The sequence below is a fragment of the Hyperolius riggenbachi genome, chromosome 10 (genome assembly GCF_040937935.1).
Source record: "Hyperolius riggenbachi isolate aHypRig1 chromosome 10, aHypRig1.pri, whole genome shotgun sequence".
Taxonomy (NCBI): Eukaryota; Metazoa; Chordata; class Amphibia; order Anura; family Hyperoliidae; genus Hyperolius; species Hyperolius riggenbachi.
In genome coordinates, this window is record NC_090655.1 from 245,753,861 (window position 1) to 245,779,558 (window position 25,698).

A 25,698-nucleotide genomic window follows, 5' to 3' on the forward strand; every position below is an offset into this window, starting at 1 on the left:
TTAATGAATTTATTTATGTATTTATTGTATTTATACGTGACTCTTCCTCCTCCTCCTGCTGCTGGCCTGCTGCATTTATTTATTTATGAATGTATGAATTTATTTATGTATTTATTGTATTTATAAAGCGGCAACATATTACGCCGCACTGATTTTTATCCTCCTGCTGTCAGTGGTCCCACCGCCAGGGTCCACACAATACATTGCCTGCTGCTAGTGCCACACGTGACTCCTCCTCCTGCTGCTGCTGCTGTATTTATCCTCCAGCTGTCAGTGGTCCCACCGCCAGGGTCCACACAATACATTGCCTGCTGCCAGTGCCACACGTCACTCCTCCTCCTGCTGCTGCTGTATTTATCCTCCTGCTGTCAGTGGTCCCACCGCCAGGGTCCACACAATACATTGCCTGCTGCCATAGTGCCACACGTCACTCCTTCTACGCCTCCTCCTGCTGTATTTATCCTCCTGCTGTCAGTGGTCCCACCGCCAGGGTCCACACAATACATTGCTTGCTGCCAGTGCCACACATCACTCCTCCTCCTGCTGCTGTATTTATCCTCCTGCTGTCAGTGGTCCCACCGCCAGGGTCCACACAATACATTGCCTGCTGCCACAGTGCCACACATCACTCCTCCTCCTGCTGCTGTATTTATCCTCCTGCTGTCAGTGGTCCCACCGCCAGGGTCCACACAATACATTGCCTGCTGCCAGTGCCACACGTCACTCCTCCTCCTACTGCTGCTGTATTTATCCTCCTGCTGTCAGTGGTCCCACCGCCAGGGTCCACACAATGCATTGCTTGCTGCCAGTGCCACACATCACTCCTCCTCCTGCTGCTGCTGCTGTATTTATCCTCCTGCTGTCAGTGGGCCCACCGCCAGGGTCCACACAATACATTGCCTGCTGCCACAGTGCCACACCTCCTCTTCCTGCTGTATTTATCCTCCAGCTGTCAGTGGTCCCACCGCCAGGGTCCACACAATACATTGCCTGCTGCCCGTGCCACACGTCACTCCTCCTCCTGCTGCTGCTGTGTTTATCCTCCTGCTGTCAGTGGTCCCACCGCCAGGGTCCACAAAATACATTGCCTATATCGCTCCAAAGAGGAGAAAAGGACTGCGCTCCACAACACTTAAGTACTATATAAATCTAACACCAATGTCACCAGTTTATATTGGGGATCTGCAGACTTCACTCGAGTACACACACTCTCCAGCAATGATCCAATCCACAAAAGAAGTTGCGATCACAATCCTGACCTCCCAGTAGGAGTATAGAATTTCCCTGCAAAAAAATCGGGATATAGTGCAGTATTGCCTATTATGAACCACCCCGTGATTCACTTCACAAAGTTGTGCAATAAAGGACCTCCACCCAGATACATAGGAAAGCAAGGGGGATCTTTGCACCCCCTTTGTGAGTCTCACTCACCAGATTCTTTCTTGTGCTTTATGCATATAAGCCCTCCATCCTGAGCAGCAACAGTTAAAACCTTCAGATCTAAAACGGAACTCGCATAGTGTGAAAAACTTTTAAGATTTATTGCTAAAATGCATAAAAGATCTGCGTACCGGATTTCCAATCAAAAGCGCTTCTCTATGTGTGCCAGCACCGCCGCGGTCGGATCTCCGCTGCACGCCACAGTCCCCGCTCTGATTACTTCCTCCTTCCTTCCTGCATGACTCCTTAGCTCCGCCCTACGCGTTTCGTCATTCGACTCATCAGGGGCATGGAGTCACGCTGGAATAGGACGTTATTTCAATGCCTCAACGTACCCTCCCTCTTCCCCTATCTCCAAAGAGTGCCCTCCCCCCTTATGCATATTCATGCATCCCGCTTCTACCAAACGGCTGGCAACGGGATCTCCGCATTAGTGCAGACACTTCACCCCATATTTACCTCCCCAGTGTTATGCCCCAACAACCCCTATCTCCCACCCTGCATTTTCCCTGTAATTCCTATTTCAAACATTGCTACCCTCCCTTCACTTCCACCAATATATATATTTATACCTTACATTACATCATTTTGTGTTCAAAATTTAAATACATGCAAATATTTTATATTTCATATCAACATATAATTGACCTTCCAACAGGTTCCATGTTCTTTAAACCCATTACTTATCCTATCCTAAATACGTGCATTTCAACAAACCTATTTTCATGTAATTCCCATATATAATCCTATAGCACCATCTAGTGACCTTTAATTGAATAGACTTAAATCCTATTTCCCCTATTTGGTTTCTTATCCACCAGCACCACCTACTGCTTTTCTATGTACTTTACACTTCTTTTCCTTCTTTCCTAATCTAATTAGATCCCACCACATAGTGATATTATAATATATGTAACCTTGGAGGCCTCAAAAATTCCTCCACACACTCAGAAACCACACAATATTACTTTTATCCAGAAAAAACAAAGTAAAACCCGAAAACATTTTATAAAATTGTGATTACCCTAACACTGTTCCCATTTTTAGAAGGAGACTTTTTTTTTATAAAATTGTATCCTTCCTATGTATATGGGTGGAGGTCTTTTATTGACCAACTTTGTGAAGTGAATCACGGGGTGGTTCATAATAGGCAATACTGCACTATATCCTGATTTTTTTGCAGGGAAATTCTATACTCCTACTGGGAGGTCAGGATTGTGATCGCAACTTCTTTTGTGGATTGGATTGGAAAATATATTGCCTGCTGCCACAGTGCCGCACGTCACTCCTCCTCCTGCTGTATTTATCCTCCTGCTGTCAGTGGTCCCACCGCCAGGGTCACACAATACATTGCCTGCTGCCAGTGCCACACGTCACTTCTCCTCCTACTGCTGCTGTATTTATCCTCCTGCTGTCAGTGGTCCCACCGCTAGGGTCCACACAATACATTGCCTGCTGCCAGTGCCACACGTCACTCCTCCTCCTACTGCTGCTGTATTTATCCTCCTGCTGTCAGTGGTCCCATCGCCAGGGTCCACACAATACATTGCCTGCTGCCATAGTGCCACACGTCACTCCTCCTACGCCTCCTCCTGCTGTATTTATTCTCCTGCTGTCAGTGGTCCCACCGCCAGGGTCCACACAATACATTGCTTGCTGCCAGTGCCACACATCACTCCTCCTCCTGCTGCTGTATTTATCCTCCTGCTGTCAGTGGTCCCACCGCCAGGGTCACACAATACATTGCCTGCTGCCAGTGCCACACGTCACTTCTCCTCCTACTGCTGCTGTATTTATCCTCCTGCTGTCAGTGGTCCCACCGCTAGGGTCCACACAATACATTGCCTGCTGCCAGTGCCACACGTCACTCCTCCTCCTACTGCTGCTGTATTTATCCTCCTGCTGTCAGTGGGCCCACCGCCAGGGTCCACACAATACATTGCCTGCTGCCAGTGCCACACGTCACTCCTCCTCCTGCTGCTGCTGTATTTATCCTCCTGCTGTCAGTGGTCCCACCACCAGGGTCCACACAATACATTGCCTGCTGTCACAGTGGCACACATCACTCCTCCTCCTCCTCCTGCTGTATTTATCCTCCTGCTGTCAGTGGTCCCACCGCCAGGGTCTACACAATACATTGCCTGCTGCCAGTGCCCCACGTCACTCCTCCTCCTACTGCTGCTGTATTTATCCTCCTGCTGTCAGTGGTCCCACCGCCAGGGTCCACACAATACATTGCCTGCTGTCAATGCCATATGTCACTGTTTTGTTTTTTGTTTTTTAATTACACCTATTTCAATGTGATTTCCCATTAAAAAAAAACGCATCCGAATTCCCGAACACAAATTTTTTACCAAGTTTAGAGACCGACACCCGAACCGAATCCAAACCGAATTTCGTGGTCGAAAGCAAATTCGAATCCGAATGTCATGCGGACCCGAATTCGAATGTACCTGAACCAAATTTTGGTACATCTGAGCATGCCTGGCCCTCAATTATCGCACTTGCTCCGGACCGAGGGACACAATGCTCTCGTCTGGGGAGGGCTGCTGCTGCTGAACACTGGCTGCTGGGGTGGATGTTATAACTTGCGTGGAGCATTGGCTGTTGCTGCTGTTAGTGCTGCTCACAGCGGAGGACTGTGAGAAACTCATGATGGGCTCACGAAACGTGGTGAACGAACTGCAGTGGCAGTCTGACTGTCTGTAAGTAGTAGCTGAAGTGTATGACTGGCTAGCTGAATACAAGTGAGCACTCGGAACCTGCCTGCTTGCACTAAACACACTAATCACGTACTGTTTTTTTTATACCACACTAAGCAAGAGTAAAATGCAATAAACTGTGTTTTTTTTGTGGGCACAGCTGATGCCAGCTGGCACTGAAAGTATTTTTTTTACAAGAATGTGCAACAGTACAATGCTATAAATGGTGTTTTTTTTGTGGGCACAGCTGATCCCAGCTGGCACTGAAAGTAGTTTTTTTTTTTTTTACAAGAATGAGCAACAGTACAATGCTATAAACTGTGTTTTTTATGGACACAACTGATCCCAGTTGGCACTTACAGTACTGTTTTTTTTTTACAACAATGAGCAACAGTACAATGCTATAAACTGTGTTTTTTATGGGCACTGTGGCTTCCTGCTGACAGTGGTGAGGCTGGGGCACTGTGGCTGCTGCCAGTGGTGAGGCAGGGGCTATGTAGCTGCTGCTGGCAGTGGTGAGGCAGGGGCTATGTGGCTGCTGCTGGCAGTGGTGAGGCAGGGGCTCTGTGCCTGTGGCTTCTGCCAGTGGTGAGGCTGGGGCACTGTGGCTGCTGCCAGTGGTGAGGCAGGGGCTATGTGGCTGCTGCTGGCAGTGGTGAGGCAGGGGCTCTGTGGCTGCTGCTGGGCCGCTGGCAGTGGTGAGGCTGGCAGGGGCTCTGTGGCTGCTGCTGGGTCGCTGGCAGTGTTGAGGCTGGTGCACTGTGGCTGCTGCTGGCAGTGGTGGTGAGGCTGGGGCACTGTGGCTGGCCTAGCTGGCAGTGGTGAGGCAGGGGCTCTGTGCCTGTGGCTTCTGCCAGTGGTGAGGCTGGGGCACTGTGGCTGCTGCCAGTGGTGAGGCAGGGGCTATGTGGCTGCTGCTGGCAGTGGTGAGGCAGGGGCTCTGTGCCTGTGGCTGCTGACAGTGGTGAGGCAGGGGCTATGTGGCTGCTGCTGGCAGTGGTGAGGCAGGGGCTATGTGGCTGCTGCTGGCAGTGGTGAGGCAGGGGCTCTGTGGCTGCTGCTGGGCCGCTGGCAGTGGTGAGGCTGGCAGGGGCTCTGTGGCTGCTGCTGGCAGTGGTGGTGAGGCTGGGGCACTGTGGCTGGCCTAGCTGGCACCTAACCATTGTCTCTCTCCATCCTAGTCACTCCCTACCTACCCCAAGTTAAACCCAAATGCGAATGGCGGCGGAGCGAGCCGCGCTTCGGGTATTATATATCCGATCACGTGACCCGCTCCGCCAATCACAGCTATGGTCACAGCCAGCTAGGCTGTGCGACCATAGCTGCGCAAAAAAGCATCGTCGCCACTTATTGGCTGCCTGGAGGCGCCAATAAGCGAAGGGAGGAGACCGTGCTGTTCGGCCGAGCACCGTGCGGTGCTCGGCTGAGCTCGAACCGAACCCGAACACCCTGATATTCGGGGAATAACGAACAGTGTTGAACACTGTTCGATCAACACTATTAGTAACCCCTCAAATAGCTTGCACACAACTGACGTTAAGTTTACAGGTCTATAATTTCCCGGATCTGATTTTTTTGCCCTTCTGTAAATAATGGGAAAACGTTGGCTGTTCGCCAATCTATTGGAACTCTGCCAGGACAGGAACAGACACACAGGCACTCAGAACAGGAACTCAGGAACAGGCATACAGGCAGGAAATCCAGGAACTTGGAACTCAGGACAGGAGCAGGCAGGATATCCTGGAACTTGGAACTCAGGACAGGAGCAGGCATACAGGCAGGAAATCCAGGAACTTGGAACTCAGGACAGGAGCAGGCAAACGGGCAGGATATCCAGGAACTTGGGACTCAGAAACAGGCATACAGGCAGAATATCCAGGAACTTGGAACTCACACAGAAACAGGCATAAAGGCATGGAATCCAGGAAATCAGAACTCAGGACAGGAACAGGCATACAGGCAGGAAATCCAGGAACCCGGAACTCAGGGCAGGAACAGGCATAAAAATCAGAACTCAGGACTCAGAAAAAGGCATACAAGCAACAGGGATCAGGGAGCTGAGCAGTATCTACACTAGAACTAACAACAGCATGGGTTGCTGGGAAGTTCGAACCTTAAATCCTTCTACTAATGAGATCATCACCCTGCAGGTTATCAGATCAAACTTGGCTTTCCTAGCCTGTCCCCATACAAAGAAATGAAATAATGTGGTTTCAGCTTGTGATATGAACACAAAAATGATATGCACAGGTCCGGCTTGATACCAGCAATTCACTGATATATTTTTCAGGTGATCAGTAGTATGCTGCATCTTTAAATCAGCAACTATGAAATGTACCTTTATGTGTAACAAGTACAGGCACCATATGAATGTGCCATGGGGTCTGCAGGAAAGTCTTCTCTAAGGCCTGCCCCATGCTGAGTTTATGCTTCTATGCCATTGAGAGGGCAGAAATGAAGCCTAATGAAGCTGTTCATACCTATTTGTTAGAGAAGCCTTTTGCTGTCCTTTGACAGAGGAAACAACAAAGTGCTCCTACATGGTCCAATCTCGTTTTGGATTGCATTCACAATTACTTGTGGTTCTGCCATGACAGTAGCTAATAATTATTGCAGAAATAGTCATGGTTGCCATTTTGGATTTAAAGTCTCACACATATGACATCATATCTCACACATGCCCAGTGTATACCAACCAAACAAATATACTTTTCACTTAAAGGGAACCTGAGGTGATAATAATATGGAAGCTGCCATATTTATTTCCTTTTAAGCAATACCAGTTTCCTGGCTGCCCCTGCTGATCCTCTGCCTCTAATAGTTTCAACCATACACCCTGAACAAGCATGCAGCAGGTCAGGGGTTTCTGACAATATTGTCAGAACTGACAAGATTAGCTGCATGCTTGTTTCTGTTGTAAGGGCTGGTTCAGACGGACGTCTGCGTGGCGTCACGTCTGGGGGCGTTGCGGCGGCTGCGCGGTCAGGCTTTCAGTAGCCTTCAGTCGCGTTGTGATGCGGTCGCGTTTTTTTCTTCCCCTAGGGGAACATTAGCCATCGCGGTTGGCCGCTCCCTGGAAGCAACATGTCGCTTCCAGGGGCAGCCCGAACGCTCGCGAAAATCGTGACCCGAACGTCGCGTTCGGGTAAAAGCGCGCAAAAGCTCGGTGTGAACGCTCCCATTCACTTGAATGGGAGCGTTTACCGCGACGTTCCAAATGCTTGCGGTAAATGCTCCGCAAGCGTCCGTCTGAACCAGCCCTAATTCAGTTCACTACTTTAGCCAAATAGATCAGCAGGACTGCCAGGCAACTAGTATTGCTTAAAAGGAAATAAATATGGCAGCCTCCATATCACTCTCACCTCGGGTTCACTTTAAAGGACAACTGAAGAGAGAAGAATATGGAGGCTGACATATTATTTACTGGCAGCCCTGATGGTCTATTTGGCTGAAGTAGTGTATTAATAATACCAGAAACAGGCATGCAGCTAATCTTGTCAGATCTGACAATAATGTCAGAAACATCTGATCTGCTGCATGCTTGTTCAGGGTCTATGGTTGAAAGTATTAGAGGCAGAGGATCAACAGGACAGACAGGCAACTGGTATTGCTTAAAAGGAAATAAATATGGCAGCCTCCATAGCCTTCTTGCTACAGTTGTCCTTTAAAATAACTTTATTTACATCAGACACTAAAACACATACAGAGACATAAGAACATGCTGCTCGATTTCACATACATTGTTACAGTGTGGCTCTTCAGTCACCGTGGTTTTCTACACGTTTTTTTTTGCATGCAGTCACCTGACATCACATTTGAGTCTGCGGAAAATGGCGAGGTTTTCTGAAGACAATTCTTTGTTTTCTGCACTCGTTAGCCAGCTGACAGCAGCAAAAAGGAATGCATGCGGTGTGTGAAAAGAGCAACAATGCTGGTATTTTTCCCTCCGCACTCTGAAAACCTCACATGGGGGTTGATTCACTACACAGCGCTGCTCCAGCAGCGCCAGTTAAAAAACAATTTTGCCCACTATGTGCGGTTGTGCTGCGTAGCGTGCCTTACTTGGTTACGCGAGCTGCTTACATAGCACCGCACACTCCTTTAAAGAGACATTGAAGTGAAAAAAAAATGATATAATTAATTGGTTGTGTACTATGAATAATTACTAGATTAGCAGCAAAGAAAATATTCTCATATTTTTCTTTTCAGGTATATGGTGTTTTTTCTAACATTGCATCATATGTGCAGATTACACAACACTCAGCATTCAAAATGATTCTTTCAGAGTAGTCTGTGAACTAATGACCTCTCCTCTGGCAGAGAAAAAGAAAATTGTTCACTAACAGATGAGATAATAAAAGTCAGATAACAGCCCTCTCCACGACTTTGAAAGTCGTAGAGCTTAATGGCTTTTTTGCATAGAGATAACAACTGGAGTTTCTTAACTCTTCCTGTACTGAAAACAATTAGACTTATGTCTCTGCTCCTAATGTTTTATTTCTTAGCTGTACTACACATACAAATCATAAAACCATAATTTTTTTTTCGCTTCAGTGTCTCTTTAAATGCCGAGTGCTTTTGTGAAGTATTGTGACTGTGATACTTCACTAGCACGGCTGCTACTATGTTAATTAACATAGTTGCTATGTTAATTACATAGTAACTACTGTATGGTAATTAACATAGTAGCGGCCGTGCTAGTGAAGTATCATGGTTGCGAATCACCATTGAAAGAAGCGTGCGCAGCTACCTCCTTTATGAAGCTACACTGGTTATGTTATGTGTTATTTCTGATTACCTGTTCTACCAAGTGTACCTGCACATAATACTTCTGTACTACCGATAATCCTTGTGTCATAGACCGCACGGGCCGGTCCTTGATTGGGTCAACCGCTCAGAGTCAGAAACTCCATCTCGCTGTCGCTTTGCGCATAGATGCCCATATGTGGATTCGCAATCTATGAGCCAACTAGCCGAGAGGAGCGTCCTGACTCCAAAGGATTCACCACACATGTACAATTCAAAGCCTTGCAACCACATGTGAGTCAGCACATGACTGTAAATATATTAGCACACTGCGAACACTGTAAGTTAACCCTTAGGGCCTGTTTCCACTACATGCAGATTGGGCGCAGAATAGATGCAGAAAAACTGACTCCAATGAATGCCTATGGGCCTGTTTCCACTAAATGCAATTTTTCTGATGCAGATTTTCCCATAGGCATTTATTGGAGTCAGTTTTTCTGCATCCATTCTGCATCCAATCTGCGTGTAGTGGAAACAGGCCCTTAGCTGTATGCAGGGATCGGCGCCAGATCTGTCTATCTGTACCCGATTCCAGCATACGGGTTATAAATACAATATACTCTAGAACACAAGGTAAAGTTTTCGGAGGAGTAAGTACGATTGTGTATGTTCAGGAACAGGTCGTAACCATAAAACGATTTTTAAACGTTTTAACCATTTACATACACTAATTAACATATACACACAAAGCTTAAAATAAAAGGAAATAATTGTGAAAGGTTTACTTAGCCGAAATGCACTCTGTGTGGGGATATTTCCTTCTGGGAAAAGAAATGCAAAGTCCTTGGTTTCAGAATCATAGGCCATTAGGTATATTTTGTAATCCAAGCAGATGTTACAGTTCCAAGATGGCTGCTAACCACATGGTCCTCTGGCTAGCAGCAGCAGGCTCTCGTGAAGATGGGATTTGGAGGACTGAAGTGGTAAAACACTGTAACTCATAAACTATACGTCATATTTAGGTGGAGAGCAGATTCATACTTGTCAGAAAATACCGATTAACATGACATCTTGCATGAGTGCATCAGGCTGTCCTGTCCCCGAGAAGGGTCGTACACCAATAACAGGACGGGTTATTGTTATGAATTTTATATCAGCACATTGGTCAGATTTTAACGAATAAGACTATATTAATTTCATAGCTGTACACGGTTTTCATTTAACAGACCAAAATCAAAACCCATATGCATTTAAACCTGTTCCCCAGCGGTGTCTCCGTGTCTAAGCCCTTTAGTGGACTCCTGTGGAGCTAGCTTCCCCTGGATGAAAAGAACTTTTGGTGCTCAATTAGCATCTGAGTGTGACCAGCTAGAACAACCTTTGACATATTACACCCTGATCCTGAGGTATCACACCCCTTGGCTAATTAACAAGCCACTGGCCAGCACGGAATTCTTTTTGAACAAGTTAATTAAACACACATGCCTTCACTGAAAAGAAAAAATGTCATTTTGCGCTACTTTGCAGGACGATAAAGAATCGCTAATCGTCTCGACGTCCGTCTCATTCATGACACCTTGTAATTATTATCTCCTTTACAATTTATTTCTTGTCTAGTTTTGTTTATGACAATAATTTCTGTTGTTCCTTATTGTTGTTATTCAACGTTTATGCAGTGTCTATATATTTCTTATTCTACAAAACCCAATAAAAATGATTGAAAATAAAGAAGTGTGCGCTGCTATGCAAGCAGTGCATGTAACTAAGTAAGGCACGCTACCCAACACAACCATGCGTAGACTGCATAGGGGGCGAAAGTTGTATTTTAACTTGTGCTGCTACAGCAGCGCTGTGTAGTGAATCAACCCCATTGTACCTCAAATGTCCATAAAAAAAGCATTTCATGTGTTTTTGCCTACGATTTCACATTGCAGCAAAACGCAGATGATTCCCCCAAATGTGATCCCAGCCTACCTGTCGGCAATACGAATCGCTCGCTGTGTGCAAAAAGATATGTGTTAAAATGTTTTTTTTCTGCATGTGAGAACAAAAATGCTTTTGTTTATGACTGCGAATGTCCATAGGAAAGCATTATTTGTGTTTTCACCAAGCCTGGCCTAATGTGTGGGATATTACAACACAGGACTATAGGAGGCTATTGCCACTTGTTTCTTTCAGAAGTTGGAGACATAGGATGGAAAATGCGTATTTGTAAGTCATTTTTGAATTCCAAACTGTAGTGTGTGTGTGTGTGTGTGTGTGTGTGTGTGTGTGTGTGTGTGTGTGTGTGTGTGTGTGTGTGAGAGAGGGAGTGTGTGTGTGTGAGAGGGAGTGTGTGTGTGTGTGCGTGTGTGTGTGTGATGTGCGTGAGAGGGAATGAGTGAATGTGTGTGTGTGTGTGTGTGATGTGCGTGAGAGTGAGTGAGTGAGTGAGTGAGTGAGAGTGTGTGTGTGTGTGTGTGTGTGTGTGTGTGTGTGTGTGTGTGTGTGTGTGTGTGTGTGTGTGTGTGTGAATGTGTGTGTGTGTGTGAATGTGTGTGTGTGAATGTGTGTGTGTGAATGTGCGTGTGAATGTGTGTGTGTGTGTGTTGTGCGTGAGAGGGTGTGTGTGTGTGAATGTGTGTGTGTGTGTGTGTGTGTGTGATGTGCGTGAGAGGGAGTGAGTGAGTGAATGTGAGTGAATGTGTGTGTGTGCTGTGTGTGTGTGTGTTTAAAGTGACACTGAAGCGAAAAAACCCTTATGATAAAGTGCATTGTATGTGTAGTATGGATAATTCATAGTACTGTACGTTAGTGCCAAAGAAAAGTGTCTCATTTTTATTTTCCGTTATAGCTTTTTTTTTTTATAACATTGCATCATTCGGTAATATTTGCAGTTTACAAACTACACTTTGCATTTTAAACTATAATACAGAGCAGGAAAGTTCAAAGTGTCAATAGCTCTGCAGTAAAACCTTAAACAAACAGGAAATAGTGAGAGACAGGTTGAGATAAGTGCTTCAGAAAACAGCACTGTAGCCAACCAAGCTTGGTCGGAGAGCTCAGAGAAGCTCTTTTGCATAGATACCAAGTTAAGTTTATTAACTCTTCCTGTACTGGAAACAATATGAGACTCATATCTGTGCTAATAATGTTCTATTTCTTATATGTACTACACATACAATTCATTATTTTATAAGTTTATTTTCACTTCAGATTCCCTTTAATTGAAAAGTGACATCAGTGTAATAGCAAAATGTTGTATATTATAGGTCAGTGGCATACCTAGCGTATTCAACAACACCTGGTGCTGATTATTTACAGACACCCCCCTCCCCCACACACACAATCAAACATGTTTTCAAGGGAGTGCTGGGAGTGCTAAGTGCGTTGCGGGCAAATTGTGGGTAAATGAATTGAGCGCACTGCAGTGAAAAATGGGTATAGCCATGACAACCCACACACATAATAAGGCAGCATTTCCCCCATGATGTGGTGGAATGGGACATCATGGATGTGCAGAGGATAAATCTGCGTGATGCTATCATGATATAACCCCTCCAGTCCACATCTATCCTAAGAGGCAGCATGAAATTTCCATATCCCATAATGTTTGGGAAAAAATATTGTGAAATGAAGACTGCCTTGCTTGATAATCTTATCCTGCAATGGGAAGGACACAATACCTGAGATTGTTCTGTGGGGACATAATGCTGGAACTTGTAGTGTGGGCAGCATAATACCTGCTGTTTTCATTTGAGATGCATGGTGGCAGCATGTATTATATGGCACAGGATTTATATCATATGGGATGTGTTTTATAGTGTCCGATTTTTTCTGGGGAAAGGGGAGTCACAGAATTGATTTGCCTGGGTGAAGAAAAAGGCTAGAAACAGCCCTGATTTGACTGCACCAATGTCTCTACCTCTATGCTATCTAGACTTTACATTTTTTACGCCTGCAAGTTTGCACTTTAGTGTGTAATGATTAGGTTTGTAATATGTTAATTTATTTAACAAAATATTGGGTGCTGTAATTGAAGCAGTCCTGTTTCACAACAATGTACCTCAAACCCAAACAGGATGAAAACAGTATTTATACCTCCAGTAGGAAAGCCTTATTTATGTCTCTAAGAAAACTATTATATATGTCAGTTAGCAATGGTATTGGTAAACATGAGCACTTTGGAGTTGCTGCAGCTCACTAGAATATATATGAGAGCCATGGAATAAGTACATCTATGGTAACTAGCACAAGATGTATGGCGAATGTATCATAGCCAAGCTACAAGGTACAGCATCAAAGGCACTTTCCTTTCAGCAAGTTGTTTTGAAAAAGAAAACATTGAACTTCAAACCCTGGCCTTTGTGTCCAAGTATTCGCCAGGTCTGGAGATTTATGTTTTTCTTATCTATACAAATGAGCCCATTTTGTGGGTACCCTGTTATTGCCAAACTGTTTGGAACCATCATTAACCCTAACATGATTTTTTTTCAATCTTTTTATTGTTTATCAAAACACACAACAGCAAAACAACCCACTGACAGTGCAAGACATATTTAAGTTACATCAGGCCATATCACAGAGATATCAAGTATTAGACAAAGTCAAGTAAATAGTAGGCATATAGCCATTCATAGCATGAAAAACATACAGGATTGTATGAGAAGTTGACCAAGTCATATACATAAAATCTATGGACCAGTTTGAAATCCCAGACCATGTCTGCACAAAGCATCACAGAGGTGTGGTGTGGAGGAACCACAAGCACATATCTGAATATCTATCAGAGGGAGTCCACAATGCTGGGAGATACATCTAGATTATTAATAGAGGAACCAGTACATTGCAGGCAGGGCTTCCAGGCCTTATCCAATGTGGAGCCCGCCCCTCTCGCCAAACAGGTCAGTTTATAAAATGGAAGAAAAGTATTAATAAAGTGCATCCATAAAGTGAGACGGGGTTCAGATGGGTTTTTTTTTCCACTTTAGAGCAATGGATTTTTTTGTCATAAAAGAATAACTGTCTAACCAAAAGTTTTTTTATTCTTATTCAAGGACCATTCCTCTATCAATCCCAACAGACAAGACTACTAAGAACTACAGGAAGACTCAGTTTAAAGCGATATTAAACTCTGTGTTTTCCTACTTTTTATAACCCATACAGTTATTATATTTACTTTTGTGCACAAGTATTATTATTCATTTAGAAATTACAAATTCCCAAAGTACAGTTTGTACAGTCTGACAGGGGAGGTAAGCTAGTGACCAACGCTTACAAACGCCTGCAACTTGTGTAACAACAATCAACAGCGCTTCCTTCCTATATGTCGTTAGTCCTCCACCAATACTATTGCAATTCACCCACAGTGGACACAGACTCACTGATTAAAATTGCTACGACCACAGTAGCAAGATAGGCCTGCGGGGCATTAATCAGGCTCCCCTCGCCTTCTCTGGCAGTTCTTCCACTTATCCACTGTAAGAAGCTTTTCTTCTGATATCTCACACCACCTCAAAATGAAGCAAAGCCTCTCAATGCGCAGTATTGTCTTAGAACTTTATTAAAAATAAACACTCACATTGGCTTCAGGGTATGACAGCTTTTGGAAGGTTTGACAGTGGGCTTCCACCCCACGTGGTCTCCCAGGCTGACTGCCGCGTTGTGTTCCCTTTACTGTATCCATCACCGGCCGTCCCTGCTCGCATAACCTCCAGCCACTCAATCAGCTGCGTTGTTTTCCGGCGTCCGCGTGCTTGCTCAAGTGTGCTCCTTCTTATCGATTTTGTCACTCACAATGACTCATCAGGGGATGGAGCCTCCTGAGCATGCCTATACTTTTATGCACGCACGCTCCTCCTCCCACAGGCCCAACACACATCGCTGTTATTGTCTGCAATTCTAGGGCGCCATATTGGAGCCCGGGAGTCTGCGCATTAGGGCGGTTACATATTTCTCACTTGATTTACATTTATTTTATATGCCTAACGGATCCATGTTCATTCCCTCTCTTCTTTACTTTTGTAGGTCATACACATACATGATTTATTAGCCTAAGCCCATGTTAGCAATAAAATCATGTGACTACCAATATAAACAGCTACAGAAACCCCATTCTATACAGCAGATTCTAACAAATAGAATAGATGACCCTCCATAAATACTTATACCATATCAAAGGTAATTAAATCAAGTGCCGATTCCATATAAGTCCTATACACAGATCTATATCCACCATAGACTTGGTTTACACCTTATTTCAATATTTTGATCTTATTAATAATAACGATTGGAATATAAAACTGTATGGAGAGTTGATTTGAGGAGATTCATTTTTTGGGATTTAAACATAAATAAGGTGGGACACAGATTGGTTACAAAGTTTCTTCAAAGAACCCGATCGAAACTGTTACATTCCTACAACAAGTGAACATCACCCCAAATGGATAGAAGGGATACCCCGGGGCCAGATGGTGAGGATGAGGAGAAACTGCACCCAAGACTATGTGGCCCAATCCCAAGTTCTAATTGACAGATTCGAGGAAAAGGGATTCCAGGAAGATGACTTGTACAAAACCATGATTGAAGTTGGTAAGACTGAAAGGAGGACGTATCTAACAGCACGGGAATCCACTGGGGGGAGTGTCCTCACATCAGATGGCATTCATAACAGGTTACAACTATCAAAGAAGGGAGTTTGAAAAAATATTCACAAAAAATTGGCCGATCCTATTGGAGAATAGAACTTTGGAAGGATATTACCAGAGAAGGCTATGTTCATATACAGGAAGGCCCCAAACCTTAAAAATATTACTGCACCATCATGTGTTGAACCACCAAGAAAGGTGGACCCCCCATTTTGGCAGGTACCATCATTCCATCGATGCAGTGGATGCTTTGCATGTCGAGAGGCTGAAGCGTGTCATACTAATCAGGTTGTTTAGTTTCATAATGGCCAATCCTTTAAAATTAGACAATGTATGACGTGCAACACAAGAGGGGTAGTATACTTGTTATCATGCCCATGTGGAAACCAATACATTGGTCATACAAAAAGAAAATGACATGAAAGAATACATGAACATGTTAACAACATTAAAAATGGGGTGAGAGGGCACAGTGTATCTGAGCATTTTAGACTCAAGCATTCCAGCAATCCCGCACTGTTAAAATACTGTGGAATAGAGAAAGTTACAGTGCCATGGAGGGGAGGAAATAAGCTAAGACTGTTATCTAGAAAAAAGACACAGTGGATCCTTAAGATGGAGACCGTGACACCGAAAGGTATGAATATTGAGGTGGACATTCACTGCTTTATAGAGGAGGGGTAGTTGTGTGCCTGTATGCCGGTGCCGGCTGACATCTGGTGAGGAAACACCACCCCTTGAGGTTTTATTTTTTGCGGAGAGTTGGGAAATCATATGCTGGTAATGGGACTTATTCTATGTTGACTAAAGATATTTCACAATAAATGGTCTATTTTAGAAATTAAATAAAAGTGACAAACACTACACGGGATCAAAGTGTCCCTAATATATATATGAAATAAAACTTGCCTTTGAAATAAGGTGTAAACCAAGTCTATGGTGGAAATAGATCTGTGTATAGGACTTATATGGAATCGGTACTTGATTTAATTCCCTTTGATATGGTATAAGTATTTATGGAGGGTCATCTATTCTATTTGTTAGAATCTGCTGTATAGAATGGGGTTTCTGTAGCTGTTTATATTGGTAGTCACATGATTTTATTGCTAACATAGGCTTGGGCTAATAAATCATGTATGTGTACGACCTACAAATGTAGAGAAGAGAGGGGATGAACATGGATCCGTTAGGCATATAAAATAAATGTAAATCAAGTGAGAAATATGTAACCGTCCTAATGCACAGACTCCCGGGCTCCAATATGGCGCCATAGAATTGCAGACAATAACGGCAATGTGTGTTGGGCCTGTGGGAGGAGGAGCGTGCGTGCACAAAAGTATAGGCTTGCTCAGGAGGCTCCATCCCCTGATGAGTCATTGTGAGTGACGAAATCGATAGGGAGGAGCACACTTGAGCAAGCACGCGGACGCCGGAAGACAACGCAGCTGATTGAGTGGCTGGAGGTTATGCGAGCAGGGACGGCCGGTGACGGATACAGTAAAGGGAACACAATGCGGCAGTCAGCCTGGGAGGCCGCGTGGGGTGGAAGCCCGCTGTCAAACCTTCCAAAAGCTGTCATACCCTGAATCCAAATGTGAGTGTTTATTTTTAATAAAGTTTTAAGACAATACTGCGCATTGAGAGGCTTTGCTTCATTTTGAAGTGGTGTGAGATATCAGAAGAAAAGCTTCTTACAGTGGATAAGTGGAAGAACTGCCAGAGAAAGCGAGGGAAGCCTGATTAACGCCCCGCAGGCCTATCTTGCTACTGTGGTCGTAGCATTTTTAATCGATGAGTCTGTGTCCACTGTGGGTGAATTGCAGTAGTATTGGTGGAGGACTAATGACATATAGGAAGGAAGCGCTGTTGATTGTTGTTATACAAGGAACTAGAGGAAAATCTCACTCATTTTTATACAAAGCGCATGCCCTGATTGGACTTATATCTGTCTGTCCGTAGTAGGACAATGGCCTCAATTCACTAAAATCATGCTGGAGATAATAAGGCAAGAGAAAACTTACCTCACACAGTGAGAGAGTTATCTTATCTCTTCATTCCTTAAGTTACCTCCTCTGTAGTTAATTTACCTCCTCTGTAGTTAATTTACCTCCTCTGTAGCTATTTTCACACGCAGTTAATAAACAGACTGTCTTTAACTCTGGAGTTATTTTAAGGATTGGAGAGTTAACTTAAAGACAGAAGAGTTAACTTTAGGTTTGCTTGAGGTAAAATGTTCCCTGAATACCACATGCCTTATCACCATGGTAACAACTCTAGAAACGTTATTAAAGACAGGAGATAAGCTTAGTGAATTGAGGCCAATGTGTGGAAAGATATAGCTCTTTTATCTCTATAATTTTAACTGTGGACGTTTCATTGAATACTCCTGCCTTAAAGGGAAGGTTCAAGCAAAATTAAAAAATGAGTGTCACTTACCTGGGGCTTCTACCAGCCCCATGCAGCCATCATGTGCCCTCGTAGTCACTCACTGCTGCTCCAGTCCCCCGCTGGCAGCTTTCCGACCTCGGAGGTCGGCGGGCCGCATTGGGTACGTTTTTACGCATTCCAGCTAATGCAAGAACATTAACACATACATTTCTACGCGTTACTGGTTCAATGCGTAAATTTTTACGCATTGAACCAGTAATGCGTAAAAACGTATGTGTTAATGTTCCTGCACTAGTGGGAATGCGTAAAAATGTACGCAATGCGTCCCGCCGACCTCCGAGGCCGGCAAGCTGCCAGTGGGGCACTGGAGCAGCAGTGAGTGACTACGAGGGCACATGATGGCTGCATGGGGCTGGTAGAAGCCCCAGGTAAGTGACACTCATTTTTTAATTTTGCTTGGACCTTCCCTTTAAGAGTGAATGTGTATTAATATATGTGGCCTGTGATATGATATATACTTTATAGAGTCCTGAATTACATAGTCTGTGTGCGAGCGCTGTGTTTAATAGATTAACAAATGCATGCAGCTGCTTGAGGAGTTGTAGGAGCTTGATACAGACAGTCAAAGAGCAACAACAATACAATGCACAGAGCAGCATGAAAGAGTCCTCGGGATTCAGTGTAACAATGCTGCCATGTGCGCTTGGCCAGAAGTAAAAGAAACATTGGAAAATAACACTTATGGCCAAAACATTTCCCACACTCAACACAAATGTCTCACAAGCAGTGATTTCTGGAGAAAACATTTCCCACACTCAGCACATGAATAGGGCTTCTCACTAGTGTGAGATCTCTCGTGTCTGACAAGGTTTCCTTTCTCTCCAAAACATTTCCCACACTCAGCACATCAATATGGCTTCTCACCAGTGTGGGATCTCTCATGTTTGACAAGGCTTCCTTTCTCTCCAAAACATTTCCCACACTCAGCACATGAATAGGGCTTCTCACCAGTGTGAGATCTCGTATGTGTTAAAAGATGTCCCTTCTGACCAAAACACTTCCCACACTCAGCACATGAATATGGCTTCTCACCAGTGTGTGTTCTCTCATGTTTGACTAGGCTTCCTTTCTCTCCAAAACACTTCCCACACTCAGCACATGAATATGGCCTCTCACCAGTGTGAGATCTCTCATGACTGACGAGGCTTTCTTTCACTCCAAAACATTTCCCACACTCAGCACATGAATAGGGCTTCTCACCAGTGTGTGTTCTCTCATGTTTGACTAGGCTTCCTTTCTCTCCAAAACACTTCCCACACTCAGCACATGAATATGGCTTCTCACCAGTGTGAGATCTCTCATGTTTGACAAGGCTTTCTTTCACTCCAAAACATTTCCCACACTCAGCACATGAATAGGGCTTCTCACCAGTGTGAGATCTCTCATGTTTGACAAGGCTTTCTTTCACTCCAAAACATTTCCCACACTCAGCACATGAATAGGGCTTCTCACCAGTGTGAGATCTCTCATGTTTGACAAGTCTTTCTTTCAATCCAAAACATTTCCCACACTCAGCACATGAATATGGCTTCTCACCAGTGTGAGATTTCTCATGTCTGACAAGTTTTGATTTCTCTCCAAAACATTTTCCACACTCAGCACATGAATAGGGCTTCTCACCAGTATGTGATCTCTTATGTGTTAAAAGGTGTCCCTTCTGACCAAAACACTTCCCACACTCAGCACATGAATAGGGCTTCTCACCAGTGTGTGTTCTCTCATGCTTGACAAGGCTTCCTTTCTCTCCAAAACACTTCCCACACTCAGCACATGAATATGGCCTCTCACCAGTGTGAGATCTCTCATGTTTGACAAGGCTTTCTTTCACTCCAAAACATTTCCCACACTCAGCACATGAATAGGGCTTCTCACCAGTGTGACATCTCTCGGGTCTAACAAGCAGTGTTTTGAACTTCAAACATTTCTCACACTCAGCACATGAATAGGTATTCACAGTAGTGTGAGATTTCTCATTTGTGATAGGATGTGATTTCCATACAAAACATTTCCCACACTCAGCACATGAATAGGGCTTCTCATCAGCGTGAGATCTCTCATGTGAGACAAGATGTGATTTATAAATGAAACATTTCCCACAAGTGGAACAGGAATGAGACCCTCCAGCAGGGGGAGAGCTCTGATGGGCATGAGACCCCTCGGGGTTAGACAGGTGAGGGGAGTCTGGGGGAATATTTGGGGTAATCAGGATATCTGCAGGAGACTCTTGTCCAATGCCATCATCCTCCATTGTACAGTCTGTGGATACAGAGAGATGAGTCTCTGAGAGGTTCCTGATGCCGGGACTCCGCCCTGCAAATAGAGAAACATCATCACTTCCTGTTAGAGAATTCTGAGGGGAGGAACAGTTATCATTAGGGATGGTCAGTGAGCTGCTGAGAATTCCAAAATGATGCAAAGATGATGCTGATTGGAAATGGGCCAGATGCAGCATCTGCATTATGGTACCCATACACGGTACAATAAAAACGTTCGACTTTCCCTTTTTTTTTCAACCAAAATGATCGAATGAAATGAAAGTTGAAAATAATATTTTTTTCGATCAAGAAAAACGATTATCCTGTTTTTTTTCTATAAAAATCCGATCAGACAGGTTGGAAAAATCTTTGTATTTGATCTAACAGAATAATTGAACTAAATTATCTAATCAAAAAAAAAAAAAAAAAAAAAAAAGAAACATTGTACCATGTATGGGCTCCTTAACTCTACATATAATTAGCATATAATTTCCACTATCTCAGAATTATTGGCATGTCAGTGACCATCACTAGTTATCAGCCTGACAGAGAACTTCAGAAGGTTGTGCTCATTACAGGCGGCCAATCACATGACAATAACTTTGCTTTGCATGCAAAATTTCTGCATGTTGGAATTTGGACAATTAAATCAATTTCCTGAGAAAGGTGATTAGCTGCATACAATTTGCATTATATTTGCATGCAAGTACAGAGTTATTTGCATCTCATTGACCTCCCTACACATAAACTATTGGCCACACATGAAAAAGCAGTAAAATGTAGAGCGTGATGAGACAATGGAAGCAATGCCTTAAAGAGACACTGAAGCGAAAAAAAAAAATTATGATATTATGATTTGTATGTGTAGTACAGCTAAGAAATAAAACATTAAGATCAGATACATCAGTCTAATTGTTTCCAGTACAGGAAGAGTTGAGAAACTCCAGTTGTTATCTCTATGCAAATAAGCCATTAAGCTCTCCGACTAAGTTAGTTGTGGAGAGGGCTGTTATCTGACTTTTATTATCTCAACTGTAATTGAACTGTTTACTTTTTCTCTGCCAGAGGAGAGTTCATTACTTCACAGACTGCTCTGAAAGACTCATTTTGAATGCTGAGTGTTGTGTAATCTGCACACATTATAGAATGATGCAATGTTAGAAAAAACACTATATACCTGAAAATAAAAGTATGAGAATATTTTCTTTGCTGCTAATCTTCTAGTAATTATTCATAGTACACAACCAATTCATTATATCATATTTTTTTTCCACTTCAGTGTCTCTTTAAGGTGCATACACACATCAGACTATAGTCTTTAGAAAATGAAAGATCACAGACCTATCTTACCACCCTTCATGTAGTATGAGAGCATTTCTACACATTCTATTCTATGGAGCTGAACTCCCCATCAAAGATGCTGTACACATTCAAAAGATCAGTATCTGCAAAAGATCTGTTCCTGCCAAAGATCCGTTCCTGCAAATCCCCCCCCCCCCCCCCCCCACACACACACATTTATTTCAGTGCCTTCCAGCTCAAATGTGAACCAGCCTACCATGTAACCATGTGACATGATTACAAAAAATAAGGATTCCTTTATAGGGTGTAGAAAGCCTGTCACTGAGACAGGGGGCATTTACCGGGAACCCTAGGTAAGAGTGATATGGAGGCTGCCATATTTATTTACTGGCTAGATAGTGTACTGGTTAAAGGCTCTGCCTCTGACACAGGCAACCAGGGTTGAAATCCACCAGGAGAAAAGTGCAATATAAATGTTCTGTGTGTCTATTTCCCTTTAAACAATACCAGTTCCCTGGAAGTCCTCCTGATCCTCTGCTTCTCTCTAATACTTTTAGCTATAAGCCCTGAACAAGCATGCAGCAGATCAGGCAGTCTGACTCAGGTTTTACTGGATTAAACATTTGTGCGCGTGCATGCACAAAGCTGCAGACCTGTGCACCCTGGTGGTTTTCCGTGTCATTGGTTGAGGAAGGGAAGCAAGGCTTCCCTGAACCAATCGCAGTGCCTGTAATGAATGGACATAAACCTGATCAGGGGCCAGGTCCATTCATAATAAAGATGTGAATGAAAGTAAAAAAAAAAATAAAAAAATTGAAACACTTCCTGGTAATCCGGGCAGTGTTTCTATTGCCATCTGGTAGCGAAAAGTAAAACTGCACACCACAGATTTTTTTTTTCCTTAAAAAAAATAATATACCCGTATTTCGCGCCGTATAAGACCCTCCGGAATATAAGACGCACCCAGGTTTAGAGGGCAAAAACCAGAGAAAAAAAAGATATATACTAAACCTGGTGCGTCCATATTCCAAGAGAGTCTTGTACATGTTACCCCTCAAATGTTGTCCTCCTGTGTCCCATTGTCTCCCCGTGTGTCCTATGTGTCCCCAATACCTGCCCCATGTGTCCTGTGTCCCTCATACATGCCCCATGTGTCACCCATGCCTGCCCTATGTGTCCCCCATGCATGCCCTATGTGTCCTCTGTGTCCCCCATACCTGCCCCATGTGTCACCCATGCATGCCCCATGTGTCATCTGTGTGTCCCTCATACATGCTCCATGTGCCCTGTGTCACTCATGCCTGCCCTATATGCTTGCCCTATGTGTTCTCTGTGTCCCCCATACCTGTCCCATGTGTCCTCTGTGGCAACCATGCATGTCCCATGTGTCCTCTGTGTGTCCCTCATGCCTACCCCATGTGCTTGTGTCCCCCATGTGTCCTCTGTGTCCCTCATGCCTGCCCCATGTGCCTGTGTCCCCATGTGTCACCTATGCATGCCTCATGTGCCTGTGTCCCCCATGTGTCCAGTGTCACCCATGCCTGCCGTGTCCTCTGTGTCCCTCATGCCTGCCCCATGTGCCTGTGTCCCCCGCATGTGTGTAAATTGTGGCTGCACCCGACCGTTGCCTCTGCCCGCTCCCCATGCCTGTAATGTGTCGGCGTGTGTAATAAGTTCCCTCCCGCTGTGTGGCTGATCTCTGCGTGCCCCCGCTAGTGTTTAATATGCCCGCTCCCCCGCCTGCCTTATCTCCCTCCCCCATGTGGTTGCTGGGCCCCCCGGGTGTTAATCTGCAGCGGCTTACCTCTCCGCCATGCCCGCGAGGATTGAAGACCTCCTTCACAGCCGCGCATCTCGCTCTAGTGATCGGCATGTGATAATGACGCAATCAGCACATGCCGATCACTAGAGCGAGATGCGCGGCTGTGAAGGAGGTCTCCAATCCTCGCGGGCAAGGCGGAGAGGTAAGCCGCTGCAGATTAACACCCGGGGGGGGGGCCCAGCAACCACATGGGGGAGGGAGATAAGGCAGGCGGGGGAGCGGGCATATTAAACACTAGCGGGGGCACGCAGAGATCAGCCACACAGCGGGAGGGAACTTATTACACACGCCGACACATTACAGGCATGGGGAGCGGGCAGAGGCAACGGTCGGGTGCAGCCACACAGGCAGGGAATTCTCGACGTGGCGGCGGGTCGCGGTCCGTATCGGCGGGCGTTTCTAAGTCGGGAATTCCCTGCCTTTGCCGTATAAGACACAGGGACTTTTTCCCCCTATTTTTTGGGGAGAAAAAGAGCGTCTTATACGGCGAAAAATACGGCAATTAAATCACTTCCAAAGCCCCCCACTCCCACTCCACTTACCAAGCAAATGGATTGAAAAGAAAATTCCAAAAATAGTTGCCTTAGGGACTCAGCTTTTTCTTTTTTAATATGCAAGTCATGAGTAGGGTTGCCGCAGTATACCGGTATGACGGTATACCGCAGTTTGATTGTGAATGGTAATCATACCATGCACAATCCTCTATTACCGGTTTTTGTGGGGGGTCAGGGATGCAGCAACAGGGTTGCAATCAGCAGTCCAGGCAAATGACATTAACTTTACCCAGTCCTTTTGTGACAGGCGTCCCTCAGAAGAAAACGCTACTCATTCTTGTGTGCACTGCAGCTGTAGGCAGAGAGGCCACACAGAAGCATCAGGCTTTCTCTCTTCTGCCCTCCAATCAGTGGCATTCTTTTTGTGCTGGTGCCTCCCTCCAGCCAATGAGAGAGAGGCAGCCAGCTGACTGAGCCCCACTAACTCCGTGCAGACCAGGCAGTAGCAGCTACGGGGGAGAGAGAGAGCTGCATACTCTGCACAGGATAGAGTCTTTTCCCTCAGCCAGTCAGGTATAAATCATCTGCTTTCAGGGAGACAGTGTCATCTGCTCCGGGGGTACACGACCTCTGCAGCCAGGAGAAGATGACACAGAAATCCTTGCGGTGCTGTGTGTGTGACAATGGCATAGTGCAGAACCCTGACAGGCAAGGCAGGGCTGCATGTCACACATAAACTGCTGGCTGCTAATGTACAGAAATCTGACAAAAATTAAAGGAAACTAAAAGTTTTTAACTTGCCTGGGGCTTCTGCCAGCCCCCTGCAGCCGACCTATACCTGCTCCATCTCTGAATGATCCTACAGTCCCCCGCTGCGGCTAAGTTTCGTTATCGCAAGTCGATGGCTACTGTGCCAGTTCGGCCCTGGCCGAGCGCCTCCTTGTTTGCACTCCCGTCGCCCAAAGAGTCCTGCGCAGTACGAGAAAACCTCTTACTGTGCCAGCGCAGGACGCTTTCAGCAAGGGGAATGAGGACATGCTTGGCCAGGCCTAAACAGGCGAACTGGCCATTGACTTGCGATAATGAAACTTTGCCATGGCGAGGGACTGGCAGAAGCCCCAGGTAAGTGAAACATTTTTTTTTTGTCACAGTTACAGGTTTCCTTTAAAGAGACTCTGTAACAAAATTTTCAGCCTTATTTCTTCTATCCTATAAGTTCCTATACCTGTTCTAATGTGGTCTGTCTTACTGCAGCCTTTCCTAGTTGCACAGTGGCTGTATTATCTCTGTTATATAATCTAATCTTCTTTCCTCTGACGGCTCTGTCGGGCTCAGGCACTCAGGCTGGAATGTGCTGCTCTTCTTGTTATGGATAGAAGCTATACACACCCTCTCCACACCCCCTGCAGGTTCTGTGTGTGTGAGCTGGTTCGCAGCCATGTTTTTGTTTGTAAACACTGCCTAAAACTGGCAATTACAAGCTAGGATCACAGCAGGGAGTGGCAGAAACAGCACAGAGGAACCCAGGAGAACATAATGAATAGAATGGTATGCTTTTAATAGTAAGAATTTTTGAGTACAGATTCTCTTTAATGCTTATACTGTGCAAATAAAGTGTAATGCAGTCTGGTGTTGCACACAAAACTTTTTAACTGTTTTATTGTGAGATACATGTACTGTATCTTCTTTATGTAATTTACTGAAAAACAAACATGACTGATCTAATTTGCAGAACTCATTAGTGCACAATGAAGAATTCTATAAAGGCGATCCATAAATTAGATCAGTTATGCTTGTTTCTCAGTAAATAATATAAAAGACACTTCACAATAAAAAGTAAAGTTTTGGATACACCATCAGACA

The 25,698-nt window shown here is 44.7% G+C and overlaps 1 pseudogene; it reads right to left on the reverse strand.

Annotated features, from left to right (window-relative positions):
* Positions 1 to 25,698, reverse strand: part of LOC137537037 (zinc finger protein 208-like) — a 123,186-nt pseudogene that overhangs the window by 39,201 nt on the left and 58,287 nt on the right.